This window comes from Anopheles stephensi, chromosome 2 (assembly GCF_013141755.1).
Source record: "Anopheles stephensi strain Indian chromosome 2, UCI_ANSTEP_V1.0, whole genome shotgun sequence".
Lineage (NCBI taxonomy): Eukaryota > Metazoa > Arthropoda > Insecta > Diptera > Culicidae > Anopheles > Anopheles stephensi.
Genome location: NC_050202.1, coordinates 60,779,768 through 60,798,279, shown reverse-complemented (window position 1 = coordinate 60,798,279; position 18,512 = coordinate 60,779,768). Strand labels below are relative to the sequence as shown.

Below are 18,512 nucleotides of genomic sequence, written 5' to 3'. Positions count from 1 at the left end.
TTTTAAGTGTCAAAAATGACAACATTATAACAGTAAGACTAAGAACGATATCTATTGTGGAGACAAACAAACATTCACATACTTTTTACAGCCACAAAAAAGGGTAAAAATGATATCCTCCATTCTTTATAAATCCACTGCAGCATTCCCGAATCTTCCAACACGAAATCCTAACGCTTCGGGGGTCTTTGCTTTGCTTCACCATTACTGGCCTTCGTAAAGCCAACGTAATTTAGTAATGTTTTTTCACCTACTTCGCATGCTTCACTGGGGGTTGAAAAAATCCGGAAAAATCCGCACACCTATCCATTCGTAAAGCTTCCCCATTTTTTTGCGCACGATTTGAGCGCCGTGCGAAGAAATATCTCATTTTACTTTAACCATAAAATGTGCCAGAACTGAACTGTCTGAGACCCCTGTGGTTTTTTCCTTAGTAAAGTTTCCTTTTTGGCTTTCCATTTCCCGTTGATGGATCGCAAGTCCAATTTCGATGGAAAATTCTTGCTACCCCGTCCGTTATTCAAACAGTGCGTAGTGGCATGTATCCCAACGTGCGGAGGTATGCAGACCCAACCGAGGTAGGAGAACCCTTTTTTTTCGTTCTCTGCGCTCTGTTATTTTTCTCGCTAATTGGGGTTTCCTTTTACGGTAGAGTGAAGCAAAGAAAAATCGTGAAAAAAATGGAAAACGGTATAGTTGTCTTTCGGTTTTAATGGGTTATGTGACTGTGCGTTGTATTGCAATACGAATAATGTGCTGATTTTAATTTATTTTCCCGCATTCCGTTTCGTTCTGGTTTCTTTACAGGTACGTGAAGCTATTTTTCCCCTTCACAATCAACATGGCGCTTTTCTCTGCTTGCCGTGAACCGTCCCGGGAAACAAGGATGTGAACATGTTGTGTAACTGTGTTGTGTTTATCACCTTTTTTCGGGCCGTACACCTTCGTCAGGAAGTCATTAGAAACAGATCGGCAACAGATGGTGATCATCGTTCGCAAGTGGTTCATAGCAGGCGACCATAGAGAAAACAGGTTTGAGAAATGAATTTTATCGTGTGGAAGGAGAAAAGCTGAACCGTTTACATTGTGGGCTAACTTTTGAGAGCGTTCGCATGAGAGGTAATTTGATGGACGTGTTTGTGTCGGGCGGTAGCCAGCCAGGCAAAACAAAACTTCAAAAAAAATTGAATGTGGTAGAATGTTTGGGGGAAAAGAGCTATTTTTTATATCATTTCCACTACCGAGCATCCTTTTATGTCACCGTTGACCTTTTTTTTTCGTTGCTGTTACGGAAGCTTTCCGACTTTTGATTTATGTGCTCTGTTTGCCAAAAAGTTTCCATAAAAGCGCAAAACTGCAGTTGGCAGCTGTGGGCCAAAGGTTTGCATGGGAAGCAAATGCAGGCACACATAGTAACTGCCAATGCCTTACTTGGCTAACTGTCTTGTTTTCCTCTCCCTCTCGCCAGTTACCGGCATTATGGAAAATTTGCAGGCCGAAAACTTTGACATTGCATTGGGTGGCCCACTGTCCCGCTAGCTATGCAGCTGAATGGTCTAGTTTTCCGACCATGCAATGCCTCTTTGTCTCTCGCTGGTGGTGCAAAAACTTATTACGTGCAGCTATTGCTTAGAAAGCCTTGGGTTCCTGACTGCAAGTATATGAGTAACGGGGGCAACAACGAAAAAAGATCTGCAGACGAATTACTAATGGGACCATCTTTGTTCCCAAAAGGGCGTGTATAGTGTGTCAGGACCATTTACAACAGCCCCGGTACAATTCCTGGACAGTGCCACTGGGCGATAGTCTATCAGCAGCAGGCTAGCCATACATAAACATTGCTGTAGATAGCGTATGATAAAGTATGATAGCACCGAACAGTTTTCCTGTGTGGCAGGATTAGAAGCCGAGTCTGTTAGTCCGAAAAAAGCTAGAAGAATCACGCAAAGTTTCACGTTCTGTTCGAGTTGGAATGTGACCTAGACATTTTGGTCTAGACCTAGCATCACCCCTGTTCAGTGGCGCTAGTGCTAATCTTAGGCCGGATAAAGTCACCTCAGAGGCTCATAAAACTCTTCGTTCGATGGCGAATGTCCCACGTTCATTTCACCGTTTGTTGGGCCAGTTCCTGAGCACCAGCCCGATGCCTAATTACTCCTCCTCGTTCGCGGTGCATTCATATCGGAAGTTTAGCGCATAAAGTTTCAAAACCCGGCAAAATGAGTTCGTTCACGGATGCAACTTCTCTGTGCAAAAAAAAAAAAACCCAGCTCGTGGGCGGATAAAGTCGAACTTTGGAACTTTTGCTCTTTGTCATGTCAGTCGTTTGCAGGTGCCGGAGATGGTTGTGATGACCCGCACCGAAATCGGACCTCCCACCTTCATCTGCCGGAACCACGGGAAGTAATAAATTCGAAATTGGTCCATACGAAGTCTCACATTCCTGCGGCATTTTCGGAGGCTGTCGTGGAGCCACCGCTGATGGAGTGCCCCTTTTATGATCCCAATGCTTAAAGTCTGTCTCCTGAGCTGGGACTGAAGAGGCTCACCCGCAGCAATCATGATGATGGTTGGGAATGCTGCTCGGCGGCTAGACGCTTAGCCTTTTGCTCAATTGTTTAACTCCCTATCAGAGCGAGAACGTGGCACGGCAGGGAAGCTGCAGACGAACTTTCGATGAGTAGACGCGAAGCAAAAGTCACCCGTAATCGGGCACAATAAAATTGTCTGCCCGACTGTCGGAATCCCTTTTTCGGTGGGTTGATGAGCGTTTACGAGTTCGCGTTTCGTCGAACCGTCGCCAGCCCTTTCTTGGTGGAACTTTTTCGCGAGCTGATGCCTGCGAAGATGGCAAAGGCAGCAAAGTTCCCGCCGAACTGCTCTCTTACGTCAGCTGGATAGATTATACGGCAAGCGCTTTAGGCTTGAGTTGGGAAGTATCTTGATTACATTTGCGCTCGATCAGCTCGCGCTCCTTGCAGACAAATTTCGCACGCAAATGAACCACGTGCCGCGGCACACACATAATTGCGAATGAAGTTGATTACTTTTACGAGTACTATTGTGCGGTAGGCTGCGGAGTCAGTTCGTTTTTTGGATATTACGTGCTGGAATTCGTTAGAAATTTGGTTACAATTCGGTCTGGTGGTTGCTTTCAAATGCAGCCTGTGTGCAAGGCTGGTACTCTGGAAACTCTGGTAGCATCTAGACGCCGCATCTCCACATTTGTTTCGAACGCTAGACATAACTGAAACTGAAAATTAAAGTGCCAGTTTTCCACAAAGGGCCAAAGGTGAATTTCTCATTTGCCCCGTGCCGGAAGTACATAGAATCACAATTTTTGTTCACAATAATGGCCCTGACCGCTTGGCGGTTGTGTTCGGTTAGGTCGCGGAGAGGGCAAAAACTGTACAACAGTTCAAGAACAAGCTGTACAAGCTTGCTACTTGAACTTCAGGCAGCAGAGGCAGTGTTTGCCTATGCGCGGCAAACGTGAATAGGCGAGCCGAACTATTGTACGGCAAGTTGTGAAAATCACCCGCCAAGAAGCGGCTTTGCCACGAGTGTTGGCATTCCATTTTTCCGGTAGATGAAGCCGCCGCTCATCGCCATTCAGGGAAATGGTTCGGGGTGAAAAGCTTACCGTAAGAGCAACAAGAGCTACAGCAGTACGGGTAACGTTTTTGCTCAGGGACATGGAAACGCTTTCCGGTGTACTTGACGTGGCTGTGGCTGAGGAGGTACCAAAGTGGCAGCAGAGCACGGGGCTCGGTGGAAAAACCTTTACTCATTTGTCGTGTGTATGCTATTGTAGCCTTTGCACTTTTCCGGAGGCCATGTTTGTGTAGGCACTGCCTTTCGCGGCTCTTCCTGGAACACGTCTGAACGCCACCGTACGGACGATTAGATGGCAGTACAAACATCATGTAGAAATGGAGCTTTATTAATACGACGCTACAATGGCGGATAGTTTTTTTGTTTTGGTTCCCCTGCACAGACTGGAACGTGCTCCATGCTCAGGGTCTCGGAGTTATGCTGCACAGGTCACATTTCGCGTACCTGAGCAGTCCAACATTCCCTGAGAGGCTGAATAGTTTTCAGTTCAGCTCGTGTGTCTGTCTGTCTGTCTATCTGTTGTGGAACGCTTTCACCAGCTGGACTGAACCGAAAAACCCAGTAAAGCGCTCACCAAAAGAAGGAATGTCTGCGTTCCATTTGATTTTTAAGGGTTGGTTTCACTGCTACACATGAAAGGTTCTTGCAGGCAGATTGTTGTTGGGTTTGCAAGAGATCTCTCCAACCAATGTTTCCAGCGTGCAAAGAGTTTAGAATGAGTGTGTGTGTCGGTTATCTTGCAGACCACAAAGATATGGGCTCAGGTGTCCTAGAGCTTGGCACGTATCCGATACGACGTCAAACTGCTTTTTGTTGTACAACTTCTCACGCTTCAACATTCTTTTCATTCCGTAGCTCGAAACATCTCGAACGGACACGTGGCGATGAAAGATTCTTGGTGAATATCGTACGTTGCCGTGGGAGGGAGTCTGATGCAATTCCGAGTGTTTAAAACTTTTCGGAACTTTGTACAGCATGTTACAGCAATCGGAAGCTAATGTAGATAATCAATCAATCCCGGTTATACGATGGGTTTTCTTAGCTTTCTTAAACATCTTTTGGAAAAATCTCCCGCATTCAATAGTTTCTCAAGGGGGTTTGGCAGAAACTTTTAACACTTGCTTTCGAAGGTGCAAATCTCCCCTGGATGTGTATCACAGGTTTTCAAGTAGCTCAGCCTTCTTCAAACTTTATCCTTAAAGTTCTCCGACAGAGCTGGTGAGGTGAACAGAATTCAGGAATACCAGAAGACCGGATGTACCTCTTTGCTTCAGAGGAATCCCATTCGTCGGTTCGTCACGCGGTACTGGAGCGATTCCGCACCTAGCCATAGACAGTTTTGCGGTCCAGAGTGTACGTAACCAATATTTCCGAGAAATTGCACTTACGCTGGATGGAAAGGTAGACGTGCCGATTGTGGGGCCGCAGACTGACACTGTTGCTATGAAATCTATACCGGGGCAAACAGGTCGGGAAGGTATCATTGGGTATCGTTGGAAATTGCTTTTACCACACCACCGAGTATCCATGAGCGATCCCTCCAGGCGTCATTGCTACTGGATACTGCAAGGTGATAAATCCCGGGCCCGAGCTGGGTGAAAGATTTAGACGAAATTCTCGCGATAGGTATCGCATAGAGTTTGTTTGCCGCCTGGAGCGGGTTTTAGTGTGATTGGATAAAATTGGTCGGAAGAGTTGATTAACTTACGGGCTCTGGTACGCTCGAAATCATTAGCTAATTATATCGGTCGGAACGCATAACCGGTGTTGAAACTCTCCTTAAATCCCCGATTTTCTGATCAAGGAATTCTCCTGGTGGCGCTCTTTAAAAATAATCACTAAACCTTTCGGGAAAATAATCTCCATCCCCTCCGGCCTCACGACAGCCCTTTTTCAATTCTCCACAGGTCAGAGAGAGTACCGTGAAAAATAAAACCGCTTCTTCCAACATCTTCACGGTGCGCTGTGAATGATGACTTTTAAATTGAATTTTCACTTTCCTTTCGCGGTGGCCCCTGCACGATGGTGCAAGCTGCTCTCAAGGAAAATGAGTCTGCGGCGAAATGGAACTCACAGCTTCGTCCTACCGTCCCCGGGGCTCCACCATCCCCGGGACATACAAGTCAAAAAGGATGCCGAATACTACTGGCGTGGCGCGATAGGTAAATGGGAAGTTTCCTCCAGAACGAAAATTTTTATTCTTCGGCATCACTTTTCTAGTTTGATTGATTTCGTTTTGGCCGTTCAATGCTTTTAGAGACCGATCGATCGGGGTTTCGCCGGTGTGACTTTTACTTTTCCTTCAGGCTTCTTGTTTTTGGGTGGTACATTTCGAAGTTTCGAAGATAAAATTGACTGATGCTCTGAAAGGTTTCTGCACTACGCACACAATAAATTCCGAGGCTATGTGATAAACAAGATAATGGCTCACCGTTGTGTGAGTGGAGGAAGAAGTTTAAACCGGTCCGACTTTTCCTACGCCTTATTCTGTTTCTCAACCCGGAAGTTCGCTTTCAAGTACGCTGAATAAGTAATTCAACGTACGCTCGGTAGTTCCTGAGAGGCTCCCGACAAAAAGAAAGAATATCCTCCATTTTGGTTGACACTTTTTCGGTGCAAATGTGCATTTTCGTCGCTATAATTCTGCTACCGAATCATTTAAATGTGCTCGAAACAGCTTTGCGTCGCTAGATGCTGCAACGGACCGATAAGTACGATTCAAGCGTTGCCCACATTCAAGACTCCCGTTATCGTGAAGAAAGCTGTCCTGGTAATGACGCTTCTTTTCTCATCTTACACCCAAAAACGAATCGTAAAAACCGTCTCTTCGAAATGCTTGTAAGCGTCAAGATGCAGCTCACAAAGTAAGAAGCAGACATGAAGAAAATGAAATGTTCGCTTTTTTGAACCTTTCGAGCAGCATTTTTGCAGTGGGTGTTTTGGTGGTCTGACGCAAAGTCTTTGGCATATTTTTCTGTTCTATTTCAATTTTCCGTTCGCTTCTCGCAGCGTGGAACTATTACGGTATGAATGGCGGTGTTCGAGTCTCGCGACTAGGTGCCGTGGGTAGGCGTCAGCATTGAAACCCGGTTTCTCACATTGCTCGTGAATTTTCCGCCTTTTCCAGCTGCCAACTAACCGCAGTGGAAAGATAGTCCGACATAAATTTATGGATATTAATCAGTGCACCCCTGCTGCTTGCTGGTAGCACTCGGTGCAAAGGATATCGTCAAGTGCTGATTAGCATTTACACTCTAAAGAGCGAGTGTGCAGTTTTGCTTGGCTGTTTTAGACGAATCGTCCAGGGAATGGTACGCCTTATCATATTAATTTAACTGTGTACCAGCAGCAGCACTAAAGAGAGTGCTGCCGGAACGTAATGATTCAGCCGCACTGCTTCTTTATGGAGAACTTTCAACAAGGAAATTGAATTTCATACGTGGATGGGCGGCATACATGTATGCTGAAACGTTGGAAATGGTACACACACAGCACTGCTTGTAATACGCTGAACTTTGTCGTAGCGCCGCAGCATGATGAGTGTATTAGACGATGTGCCAGCATCAGCAGTGGAGTAACTGGAGTGCCGTACAGCCTTTTATATTCATCAGTCCCCGTTCCGGAACCATAACCGGCTTCTGCATAAGTTTCTGCATGTGTTATTTTTGTGTTTCTCCCGACTCCCTCGAGAGAAGAGCTGGCTTGGGAGAAGGAAAACTTCTCCTTCTTCTCTTGCTGCATTGGCGTTCACGTTTGGCCGTACTGTGTGTCTAACCAATTTGCTAGACCACAAAAGTTTCCCGCGAAAACTTTACATCCTTGGCCGGTTAGGCAATTGCGGACTACGTTCGGAGGGAAAGTTAGAGTCGATTGAAGTTGCCTATGCTAAAGTTGCTATTCTTGCTTTCTCCTACCACCATTTTGACATGGTGACAAGGAAAGAGTATTTGGTTTATTTTTGTGAATATTCATTGCGGGTAGGCTGGCGGATAATATGGTGGCAGTACGCAGCAGGAAAATTATGGCAACGTATCACAACTATTCTATCGAGAGATATGCCTTTTCAAGACGAGGTGTGCTAGAGTTGGTATTACTCCAGTGATGAACACAGAGAGTTGTTTTTTTTCGATCGTTATGTCGTGCCTTACGCAGTTTTAGTAAAATAAAATAGAGCATACGCACTAGTCCTTTAAATTATGCATCTTCAGGACAAAACACATGTTTAGAGATAACCAATCTCTGTGATCTACGAATTTTCTCAAATCCTGCAGCGTTTTAAACATATGGACGCTTGTTTTATTGCCAGGATTTTGTCGTATATAACTAAGAATCCTTCTTTGATAGACCGCTCACGGTCTAGCGCCGTCGTCTGCCAATCTTTTATCCAAGCCGTTCTGGCGGATTCAACAACGGTATCACTTCAACCCAATTTAGGTCTACAATGCTCCCTCTGTACAAGTGGACGTTTTAAAAGGAATGTATGGATAAGGTCGTCTGGTGTCATTCTCATGACATGACTAGTCCATCAAAGACTGGCAAGTTTAGCAGCCATAACCCGTTGTACTCGTCATTATAGTGGCTCCTCCATTGTCGTTTCACACAACTTTTTCTTCTTCTTTGGCTATTCAATCTGAGTGAGGTCCTGGCCTGCCTTAACTGGCTGCCTATGTCTTTGTTTTACTCGTAGCTGTATAGTTATATATTTCTATATAACTATATATATTATTTATATTTCTGGTTTTCTGTGACTTTGTTTTACTCCCAGAAGGGTAGTCAGCCCAACGCACGGGTAGGTGGTTTGGATGGGATTTAAACTCCGGTCTTGCCGTGTGAAGACCGGCGCCGTTATCGCGTCTGGCACTAGACCATCGCTTGGCCAAGATAATAAGGTCCTAACTCTGAGAAAAAGTTTCTTTCTAACTAATCGATACGATTATATATAATGAGATGATATATCATTAGAGTGCTTCCAATAAATGTTAATCATTTAGGATTGGAAGAGGCAAATATCGTGCAGGAAAATAATTACATTTAAATATTGCAAAGCTTAGCGATAACCTACGTGTCTTACCTAGTTCAGCCATGATGTTGTAAATAAATTTCAACACAATTGAATTATATTATTCGCTTCTCCAGACTTTGCTATACATGTACCCTTCCCGGACACACAATTGTTCAGGATTATTCCCCGAATAAGGCATCTCGAAGCTCGAAGATCCGAGGTTCGAAATATAAACACACATACAGCACATCCTCTCGCGGTGTTGGGAAAGCAATCCTCTAGATCGAGCCATAAAACTGCACTGCCAGAAGAGAGAATGGATTTTCCAGGATGAGATAAATCCCCTGCCCGTCCCTTCCTCCTCCTATTCACACCTTCCTATCGCATAAAATGGGGAAGGAAAACCGTAGTTTGATTGAATTGCTGTTAGCGCGTAGCTGTGGAAATTTGATTTTCAACTTTTCGCTCACTATATACACCCGCTCGTCGTCCATTGGCCGGGGAAAGAACAAAACCAGAACAAATAAAAGCAGAAACGGTCGACGATGATCTACTTCAACATCATCATCATCAAGTCGGGTGGGTAAGGGATGGTAGACTTTATTCGCTAAAATTCGTGTATTTTATTCTATTGCTGTTGGTGTGCCTGATGTATAGCTCCGCCGACATAAGGAAACAAAAAAAGTACCCCATGTTAGCTCAGTCAAATTCCACGGTACGGCACCAGACACCAGCCACAGGGAAGCGAAGCGAACGAAGCAGCAGAAGGAAGCTGTAAACTGATTGCACAATTTCCATGCCGAAAATGCAAACAGCGAGCCACGAGATTCCGATGCTATCGGCGTTGGCGTGCCGCTGGAACGAACGCTTCCGTTGCGTTCACAGTCAGGCCTTTCTGTTGTGTGCCTTCCAGTATAGCGGAACTTAAAGTTAAATGTGTTGTTTTTGTTTCTTTTTTTGGGGCTGACACTGTTTTGGTTACTGGCACCGTCTTTAGTTTGGCGGCGAAAAGAAGTTGGTTGGGCTCGAGTTTATCAGGCGATACATATCTTGGGTGCGCTTGTTCTCCTATAAGGCCTCTCTCCCATCTATAAAGCACGATTTTGTTTGTGGCCCGAAAAAAAATCCCCGCGCGGCAGCAGCATAGCGACGCTTTATGCTGTGGCGCCGTTTGTCGTCGTCGCCGTCTGCATTGAAAATCATATGTGTGTGTGTGTATGAGTGTATCTTAGGATCGAGGTTTTGCGCAATACGAGGCGATATTATATTATGGTAATTTGATGGTAAGCCTTCAGTTAACGATTGTTCTCGTGCCACGCGTGGTCCCGCCCTAGCATCGGTAACAGGAAATTGAACTTGAACTTCTTGGGTTTTTGGGGTGTTGAAAATTTAACATCATTTGAACTCGCCAACCATCGGGGTGATAATGGCGTACGGCCGATGGAACCGGTACAGATTACCACATGCGGTGTCCATCAAGAAGCAATTTGCCAGTCGAGCTTGTTGGGCGATGACAGAAAACCATCTGCATCGCATTATGGTTGCTCGGTTGCTGTGAATGTGACACATGTGCCGGTTTGAAGGTGCAAGGCTTAGCATGATGGGGAGCAGAATATCTTGATAATTTCCCATATCAAAAGATACCTTCTTCAGAGTGTTTTTTGTGCAGCAGCACCTCGAGAGCAGCAGCAGAATTTTTCAGCGCTAAAAAAAAGGATTATCCAAATAAAGGTTTGGAGATTGGTGGGACCAATTATACATTGTGTATTATGAGCTCTAATAATTTGCAAGAGCTCCTCTTACTATCCATTAACTTCAGGAAAGATTAGAATTATCGCATGATACCCATTTGACTGCATCCAGATATTCAAGGCCCTTTCGAACGGGTAGATAAATCTGTGCTATGATACCCTTTCCGCCCAGAGCCAAAACTGCTCGTAGGGCGCGGACCGAAACGTTGTAAATAAAAGACAACGTTCGCTCGTGTGTCGGTTGTACCGCAGCCTAGACACTTGCCGTATAACTGCTGCCACTGCGTGTATCGCATTGAATTTTATCATCATTGGATGTTTCCGGTTTTGGTTTGCGCCGCCCGGGCTGCCAGTTTGACCTTCTTCCTGCGTACCGAACCGTACAGTGCGGCACCGTCATGTGATACCAAGATTGCAAATATTGTTGAAGTTGTTTTCTGTTAGTATAACATCAAGCGTTCGATTTTCTATTTTTTTTTTGGCATCTAGAGTTACTTTTAAAATATAGCGAGTTTGGTTGTTTAATAATAAATAAACTAGCAACACATACACTCTCCCATTAGTATGCGTGGCACACACCGACTGCGTGGCACTGTTTTATCGTGCATAATGGACGGCCTTAGTCCCCTTAGCAGGACACTGGTGGACACATTTCGCAAATCTAGGTCGTTAGGCGATAACGAGCCGCATACTCGGGGGAAACTAGAATTGCTGCAGATGCTCGCAAAGCAACAAGTAGCTCCTGCCGCAGCATCTCACACGCAGCCTCACAGTTGCGTGGGATATCCGCACGTGAGAAGTCACAGCCAGCTCCGGAAGAAACTGCCGCATTGACGTGTTCCTCCGGTGCGTGCGAGCGACCGGAGGAACACACATGCTCTTCCACACGGTAGCGCTGCTAGATCCTCCTTCGGCAGGGTACGTTGTGGGTAGGTTTGGAGCGAAAGCACCAGGTTCGTTTACTGCGCAAAATTCGTTCGTTTACTGCGGATGGGAAGATGCTTGCTGCAAATATTTACCATATGCTGCACGTTTATTTATTCACCAGAACAAAGTGCTTTTACCGAGTGAAAGCATTCTCGAACTGGGGAAAAGTTAATTCTACTTGCAAAAAACCAGAGTTTAGCTTGGTATCGGGGGAGCCTTTCGAAATAAAGGTACCTTTGCAACGGTACGATAAGTCGATGATTATAAATTAAAGGTGTTATTTAACATTCCTACACCGCTGAAACTTAAATTGTAACTCGTGTGCTTAGGGATACTTTTTAAAACCTGCCCTTTGGGCGATCCAATCCCAGGCGTAGTTTTCATTTACAAAACCTTTTTTTCCGCAGTAAGGACGGTGGTCTCGTGTTTCGTTCGGCAGCATGATAACGCTGCAGCTATCGTGGGTTACTGATACCACGCCTCTGTTGGACTGTGGTCCTGAGCTATTCTGGTTGTTTTTTTTTTCCCCGGTTCAGTTCACGGGTTTCCAACGGCAATGGGTTGGTGGCGTCAGTGTTCCGGTCACGTACCATTCGGTAGTTTTTCCGCTAGATTGCTGATCTGTAAAAAGTGTGCAGAACGTTTTCCAATGCTCGAGGAAAAGGGCAGCGAACGGTTGGCAGAGCTACGCTAGGAGGGCCCATAAACGTGAATATTGCGACAGACGTTCCTTGCAGCTAGTGGCATGAATGGACTTTATCCAATATTTTGGTAGCAGCGGCAGAACCTGGCCACTCGACTGGGTTTCAGCATGGCTCAAAGGCACATGGTCCCGCGAGACAGATGCTTCTCCATATCCGGGACTAATTGTCAGTTTTCAAAGAATTGGCTTTGACTTGCAAAAAAGAGCTACGATGGCAGCTACTCCCAGTTTGGGGAGCTCGGTTTTGAGTGGTCGAGATTATTCTTCGCGTGATTGCTCTTTTGCAAATAGTTAAGCAAAGAAGAAGCAAAACAAGTGCAAACACTTGTTATACATCGAACGATTCTGGGTATTACCTGCATCGCTAGCCACAAAGAACCCGGACGAGACATGGTAGCGTTAAAATTAGATCTCCGTTTTGTGATGGTCGATGATTTGCATTTTCATATTTCCTGTTTCTTTCATGCATCTTTCCCGCGTACATAGATGGACGCTCTCTACGTCGGGAAGCATTCTGATGAAGAAAAAAAACAACATAATCTAATAAAACCCATCCCTGAAACTAGCAGCACCGGTTTCTTCACATTCGGCTCGGTCTTTTATGATACCGCACCGAGACGCTTCCGTGCCAGACACACACCTAGTGCCACAGCATAATTTATGATTCGCCATATTTTTCCCCACCTCACCAACGCATGCATATTTCGTGCCGTGGTTCCTCTATGTACTGGGTCAGCACCCGGGCACGCTGAACGGATGCACCGTGATCCCGGGTTTGCATCCGTGAAACGACTTCTGGCGCGCGACTTCCGCACGTACGTACAGGGTTGGGGAGGAAAAACTTTTCCATCCAAGAATCTCGCCATCAGTTCCCTGAGCTACAACGGGTTGCTAATGGCTTCAATATCCGCGGCATACATATATGTCGCCATCATTCTGGAGAAAAACTCTGGTCGACCAGTGTGCAGCAATGATGTTTGATAGTAAAATGGAGCCGCACCAACGACGCTCTCACCTGGTGCGCTGGGTTGTGACATGTTTTATGAATGGGTCTCGTTGCAATGTTGCACAAATAAGAAAAGAAATTTCCTTCTGCCACCTACACCGGAAGGGAGCCGAACGGAGCGTTGCTTTGTTCCTTGCATAAGACTGAAGGCAGAGCACGTTACTCTTTGTCGCTATGTGCGGACATTTTTTTACGACTGCATCTTCGTGCATCTCCACCACAGCAGATTGCCAAAACGAAATCATGGCGTGGTGTTTTCTATATTCAGGCGGATGATCGTGTGCCGGTTGCTGTTCGTTATTACGCCCCGGGTGGCAGAATTCATATTGGCCAGCCAGGAAAAGTAAGTTGGTCGAAGATGGTGAAAAGAGTTTTATGCAATCTTGGCGCCACACTTGGTGACGAAATTAAGTTTTCCAAATGTTCCATCTATGGCAGAGGGGGTTTTGCAACCACAATCTCCAGACTTTCCAGGAAGCGTTAAGTAGTTCTGGTGTGGAGCTAGAATTTGAAGTAAAAAAAATCTAGCCACAACTGTTGTCCGGGACCACTCGGCTGGGCGGAAGAGGGCGTGAAAATTGTGTTTAAAATAAAACCAGCTGGTTGTGATTTCAAAAGCAGGCAAACCATTTCTATGGTTAAATCTGGTCGCCATTGAGAAACGTCGGCGGCATTTGTGGCGGCAATCGTGATTGGCCGTTTTTTCCCTTTTCCCAAGTGCGGCCCTAGACACTACTATAATTAGATACTATCGGGAGCACTCTACGGTCCGTCCTTTTCATCTAACCAGCCGGCAAGAGTGGCTGGAGCAGCCACTCGAGCTATGCCGAACTATCTTTCCCATTCTTGGCCGAGTGCAATATGAAGTTATCATCTGTAACATGAGATCCCGTGCCAGCTGTCAGCATTTATTCATCGTACCGGATGCATGACTCTGACGCCTGCCCATGGTTGCACTGCACGAGTTGCGGTACTGCCGATGCTGTCTGCGTAATACGTCCGCTGTGGATTCCAACGGACTAATGGATTGCCGGGTACAGGAGCCATCGTACGCCTCCAACAGCTCCGTGGATTCGCGTACGTCACCGGGTCAGATCGGTTGACAGTTTGCGCTGACGTGTGGGATTCATATCGTACATATACGCTTCCCGATCAGTTACGATTGTGTTGCAAGATTAATGGTCGTCCGTGTCCATTGATGGACGCGTCAACGAATGGTCCACAGGATTTTTTTTTCTCCATTGCAGTGTAGTTTCACTTGGTGAGTAGTGCACTTTCATCGTGTCAGGAACTGCACCGTCAGCAGGCTAATGACTGTCAGTGGGTGATTTGTGACATGATTTCTAGCATTAGGGTCACTTCCCTTTCCGCGTGTTGTGGTCTGTTTCTATTTAAAAATGGAGAAAAAAAATATATGGAAAACTGTGAAGAAGGTGTTTTCTTTATCGTTAGCTTTATCGCAAACATAGTCATTTGGAGTTACTTAAACTAATTGAAATGGGCGTTGATCGTCAGGATGAGTACTTGCAACGATAATTTATCAAGTACAACTGAGGTTATGTATTTAATATCCAGCCTCTTTGTATAAATAAGTCGAGTATGTCCTAGTATGCCCAGCATAATGAGCAGCACCTCAGTGATGTGTACCATGAGTGCTTCATTTTTCCCGCAAAAAATACTAATGGCCTTTCAATGATTTGAGCATAGCAGTAAATATTTAATATCGGATTATCTTCCCCCTCGAACAGTCGCTATCCGCTTAGCTAAATCATCATTGCTACGGCATCTGTTATGGCCGTTTAATTAATTGAAGCTTTTTAATTAAAACAACATGGCGTACCTAATGAAAACATAACCTCTCGTCTGATCTCTCTTGTCTCTTGCTCGCCAAACAATTCATAACAACGGTTGTGAACTTTTTGATCGGTCGATAATGTAGATCAATCGTAGGTAAAGTATCGTCAGATAAATTCTTGTGTATACCTGGTACGAATTTCTATCCCAAAAGCCCTCAGAAAATCGAATCACTGGTTCCACCAAAATCTCAAGCACCGCCAAAAAGAAACCCCCGACGAGGTATGGCGCCATAGCGCCGGGGTAAAATCAGTGGATTACATTGCTTCTTTCCATCAGGTAATCGCGTTCTACCTGGTGTACACCGGGCAAGCGTTTGGCGTAATTTTCCGTTCATTACGTCTAATTTTACAAAGCCGTACACCATCGTCCTTATCCTCGAATGGAGGTTGGTATAAAAAAATGGTTTTATCTAATGTGAAATTTTCCAACCGATGCTCCCTTTACATCACTCATTACATTAAGCATCAACCCGTCAGTCGATCAACCACAGTGACAAGACAACCTAACGTCGGGAGAGTTATGATGAAGCAACGGCAGGAAGTTCCGCTGCTATAGCTGTGAGCAAAGGCATGTGGAAGGTTTACGCGGTCGAATATGGTTGAATAATGTATGAGAGCGCATTTTCCCGCTTGCCGGGAAATGGATGAGAAAAATTCCCAAACCACCCAAAAATCGGGGGGAAAATCGTTCCCCGGGATTAGAGTGGCTGCGGCGCACGCAATCTCTCTCGTTGCTATCCATTCGTTTAAAATTTTGACGTCTGCCAGGCTCGTGCCTACCGTAAGCTAAGGTGGTGGGTAAAAATATCTCGCAAAGTATTAACGAAATTAGGTGTCGTAAAGAAGGAAAAAGAACACAACATCAACGGCACTCTCTACTCTCTTTAGAGACATCATTTGTGGAAGGTCAGAGATGATAATTAACTAACTGCGTACGCAATCTACTTGATTGCGGTGGTTCGGGTTTTAAGCTGTTGACTTGCTAATGAGTAATCAGTGTTGCTTTAAAATTTGATAATGTAAATGAGAGCTGGTGTTTGACACGTTAAAATGCTTGGTTTAAAAAGCTTAGCAAAGTAAATGCAGTGTGCGTGTTTCGTCGGAAACAAATTGTATGATGTTTTTTGAATTGCATACATGCAGGCGCTTTGGCTCGCTTTAAACTTTCGTATTTGTTCTATTACAATTTAAGTTAATTTAAGTTATTTAAGTTAAGTTTTATTCATTTTGTTTGTATTTATTGGATTAAAAAATTGTATTGTTATTTACCCTAGTTAACTTTGCAAAGCAACTTCTTTACATTACATGGAAGCAGAAGGATAACAAAATGCCGTAATTTGTCACTGACTTAAAAGACTCCCGAACCTTTTTTTTTGTTCGTGCTATGTTGGAGTACCCCTAGCAAATAGAAACATTTCCATCGATCAGACACCGACAACGGCAAGGTTAAACCGGGAAGGTACAATTTATTATATTTGCTTTGGCACACGAGCTTGCCAAACCGTGCGTCAAGCAATCATATCCATCCCACCCTTAGCTTCACGACGCTGCCTGCCTCTCGGAGGCAGCAGTCGGACGGACGGTTTGACTAATGTTGTTTAATCAATTCGGTCGCCCACTAGTGAAAACTTACCACCTGGGACAGTTGCAGCCGGCTGGTGCTTCCGATTCTAAACTATTGATTTATGCTAATGAAATGATTTTCACTTAATTATGAAACGTTCTCTCCAGCTCGCATCACGACCCACGGTGCGGGAAAGCTCTGTGTGCTTTTGGGGTGGGGGGAGGAGTCGAACTGGAAGCGAGGGACAGACATTTAGGCAAGGTGTGTGGTCTACTTGTTTTGATTGTTTCGATGCGGGCAGTTCACAATGTTTTTTTTGTATGTGTGCAACATAAATTAAGCATCTCAGTGTCTCCGACATTAGTGTGCGGTGCGGTGATTTGTATTCATTCGTGTGGGTGGTGCGTTCGATGGTGTCGAGTTGATGTTTTAACAGTATTTATATGTCTGGCGGGCAGTGCAGAGATGACACGCTGCGGCCGGAAACGGGTCAACTTTTACCGGCCGGATGATGATGTTTTGATGCGTTTCCACGCGAAAACTAGGTGTAGGCCAAAGCGTTTCCGGTTACGTGGCTGGTCGCTGCTTGCGGCGGTTACCGGATGCTGCGGTGTCGGTGCAGTGCCGAGTACGCCACTGTTCGGTGATAATGATGATCGCAACGATGATGATGATGAGGAGTGCGTGAGCGTCGGGTGTAGGTCGTTGGGCATCAGATTATACGTGTCGCAGTACAGCTTTTCCGATGGCAAAGGGCATTTCCTCTGGTGCGTAATTTTTGGGGGGCTAACTAGCGGCGGGATGTTGTTCGGTAATGATGTCATTCATGGAAGAAAGGCAATTAAATAATCATAACGGAGAAACGGACCGTCAACCGTAATCCTATTGCTGTACGTTTCGGGTGATTCGTGATGGGAGGGGTGTTTGTGCTTGGGGTTTGCTGAAGTCGATGTTTGGTTCTACTTTTAAGCTGAGCATAGTTATGACATTTTGTATAAATATTGAAATAATGTTAATTATTTTTTCAAGTATGATTTAGCCAGGCATTTTTATTTATTTTTTAACTTTTTGTTGGAGATTTTAGTTAACATTTATCAGTATTACAGGGTTGTATCCAACATAATGGAATATTGAAGGTGGTAGATGCGACAGCGATGCCGGTCTTCAAACAGCAGGACCGGAGTTCAAGTCTCATCTGGTCCGTTCCCCCATATTAAGTGACGACTGACTATCCAACTGTGCGGTATAAACAAGTCTAGTAAGCCAGAAATGGCTGTTATGACCTAGGAGGTCGATAAGCCAGGAAATAAGATTACAAAGTCCTAGAATAGGCTTGCAATATCCCATTATTCTAATCAAGCCTACAAGCCAAAACCTTGTATAGTATTTGTAACCTGGATTATAATGTAGCGGACTGGTGGTAGTGACGATTTTCACTCGGCCTTGGTTCAAATCCCATCGGGACCGTTCCCCTATATTGAAGACTGACTATCCATCTACGTGATATCAATAAGTCTAGTAAGTCATTAGATTACCAACAGCCAAGAAGTAGAAAGTTATAATATAGAATTAATTTATTTTAAATTGATCTATTATATTTAAAAGCCATTTGAGACAGCGATTAGCCCAACCTTCCGAATGCCTGCTACTTAGCTCGGCACTAAACACCATTGAAGTAATGAATTACAGCTTTTTTAGCTACTTTAGCTCCTTCAACTACTTATGCTCATTTCCTGTACTGACAACAGCGCTCGACTATAATCGTTCGTTGAGTGTCTCGTCATCAGCGAACCTTTCTCTCTCAAAATAGATCCCCACTCAGGTCAACATTAGCACATTATGTTCGATTCATTGCCAAGCCCAATTGGTCCGTACAAAAATAGCTACAAAATGATTTCCCATCGTTCGATTGTATAGATCAGACAACACCGGCAGGCCTTGTTAAAGAGTGAAATGAAATGTGGCAAAATTGTGGTTGATGAACTGGAGACAAACGGCTCAGACGGGCACGGCTCCAACCAGGAAGCTGTGAATGTGCTCTGATGGAAAATTTACACTAATGCCAAAAGATTTTCGATATTATTTGTT

General features: G+C 44.9%; 1 protein-coding gene across 12 annotated transcripts in view; it reads left to right on the top strand.

The window, feature by feature from the left end:
* Positions 1-18,512, top strand: part of LOC118506524 (galactosylgalactosylxylosylprotein 3-beta-glucuronosyltransferase P) — a 48,128-nt gene that overhangs the window by 20,728 nt on the left and 8,888 nt on the right. Inside the window, exon 3 of one of the 12 annotated variants that reach the window (XM_036043766.1) lies at positions 808-1,032. The exons of the other annotated variants lie outside the window; for them this stretch is intronic. The gene's annotated coding sequence lies outside the window, so the exon portion shown is untranslated. The remainder of the gene's footprint in view (positions 1-807; positions 1,033-18,512) is intronic. 12 annotated transcript variants of the gene reach the window in all.